Below are 2,500 nucleotides of genomic sequence, written 5' to 3'. Positions count from 1 at the left end.
AGTCAATTCTAACTATAAAAAAATATAGAAAACTTTTCATCAAAGAAAAACCCTTCCTTCAAGGGGGGGATAAAAATAATTTTTTTTTGTGAAAAACTGTTAAAAAAAGATATATATCTATTCATTTCATTCTTGCGAAGACGGCGCTCCCATCTTTTTCCAATAGTTATTCTTTTTACTTACAATATTTATACCAAATTAAATCAATGAATTAGAACGAATCAATTGATCTATTTTTTTTTTTATTTTTATGTTATTTCGTACTGTACAATTTCTTTGTTTGTGGGATCATTTTCCCACAAGAGGTAAGTAAAAGAAATTATAGAATGGATTGCTACCTATGCCCAGATCTCGGATAAATGGAAATTTTATTGATAAGACCTTTTCAATTGTAGCCAATATCTTATTACGAATAATTCCGACAACTTCAGGAGAAAAAGAGGCATTCACCTATTACAGAGATGGTGCGATTTGATGTTTTTTTCTTTACCGATTTCAGTCTTCGGAGAAAGATACATTATTTGGGAGAGAAATAAAAAGATTATTGAAATAAATCTACGCTTATTGTGAAGGTGAAGTTTGTAAATAAAACAATTCCTTCTGTCGTGTATCCCCGATTAATGCAGCCTCAGATGCTTCAATTTTAGATTCTAGTATTGAGCGAAAGGTTACACCTATGGGTTAGGTCAACCCTACTTCACTAGTACCAATAGGCAGCATAGGGAAAGAAGCACTACGCCTAGGAATCAACAATACGAAAACTTTGTTATAAATTATACCTTTTCTTTATCGGAATCGGGATTAACAAGAATGGTTGGTACAACAAATATCCATCTCGTTCGTATTTTGGATACCCGTATAACCATCGAAGACTGTTGAAGTGACTAATTCCCGGAAATTAAGGGGTGTTAAGAACAAAGAAATTGTTAGAGTTATCATTTTTATTTAGTACCAAGATACTTGATGTTAAGAAAAGATCTTTTACAGGAAGGTTGGTTAGAGATTTCTTGTAAAAACACTAGCCCCGTTCGGTTCATAATGAAATTATTTCAATCTTTTTTGATGATTCCATGTATTATTCTCATTATGCACATAAAAAGGGAGGAGCCGTATGAGATGAAAATCTCACGTACGGTTCTGGAACGGAGATTCTTTGAATCGAAGACGACCGCAACGGATGTCGGCTCAATCCGAAGGAAATTATGCGGAAGCTTTACAGAATTATTATGAAGCTATGCGACTAGAAATTGATCCCTATGATAGAAGTTATATACTCTATAACATAGGTCTTATCCACACAAGGAACGGAGAACATACGAAAGCTTTGGAATATTATTTTAGGGCACTAGAACGAAACCCGTTCTTACCACAAGCTTTAAATAATATGGCCGTGATCTGTCATTACGTGCGACTATCTCCACTATAGAAAGAAAAAAAGGAAAGAAAGAGCAAATCCGCTAATAAATACTAGAAAATAGGCTTTCTACATATCATATCTATCGTGTCCAAAACAACGATTTTTATCAGCTGTAGCAAAGAAAAAGAAAGAAACTTCATAGAAGTCCAAATAGGAAGAAATAGGTATGCCTAGATCCTTTAGTCTATGGATAAAGAAAGGATCTAATTGATAGAAAGAATAAGCACCGTAAAGATCAATTAGTGAGGTTTTGGGCCGATACAATAAGAACTGCTTACTTATGTCACGATATGAGATAAAAGTTAGGAATCAACTTATGTAATAGAGTCGATCCCCTAAGGTATTGAGCAGCGGTGTAGAATCAGATCCCAAAGATAGTAAGTCTTTTCTTTCTTATGAAAGAAAGTCTTTTTCAAAGATTCTATAGAAATTTATATATGAAACCGAGATAGTTACCTTTTAGAAAATTCTAATGATAGTGAAAATGCCTATGCTTTATTCTTCTGAAGGTGGGAAAAAAGATAAAACTAAAACTGATTAAATTATTAATCAAAATTAAAGTTTGAAACTCATGCAATTAATCTCTTTTGGTTAACTCGAGAAAAAAAATGAGATAGATCTATGAGAAATCTCATTCAATTATTCAATTATATAATTATATATTATGGTAGATTAAAAAATGGGACACCAAAAGAATTGACTGCTGAGCCGTATGAGTAGGAAACTCTCAAGTACGGTTCTAAGGGAAGGAATTTAACTGCCTATTCCGACCGGGGAGAACAGGCCATTCGACAGGGAGATTCTGAAATTGCAGAGGCTTGGTTCGATCAAGCCGCTGAGTATTGGAAACAAGCTATAGCGCTTACTCCAGGTAATTATATTGAAGCACAGAATTGGTTGAAGATCACAAGGCGTTTCGAATAAGAGCGCTCTGTTTATTTCTTATTTTATTTAGTATTATTTAGAATTTTTATATTTTTCTATTTACTCTTTATAATAATCTTTATATTTATAATAAAATAAGAAATTCTATTTGTTATAATAAAATTGTTTTGTAAAATAGTTTTGTTTGTTGTCCCCATC

The sequence above is a fragment of the Corylus avellana genome, unplaced genomic scaffold, assembly GCF_965113065.1.
Source record: "Corylus avellana unplaced genomic scaffold, dhCorAvel1.hap1.2 HAP1_SCAFFOLD_139, whole genome shotgun sequence".
Taxonomy (NCBI): Eukaryota; Viridiplantae; Streptophyta; class Magnoliopsida; order Fagales; family Betulaceae; genus Corylus; species Corylus avellana.
The sequence above is the reverse complement of the archived record's forward strand: the minus strand, read 5'-3'. Positions refer to the sequence as shown.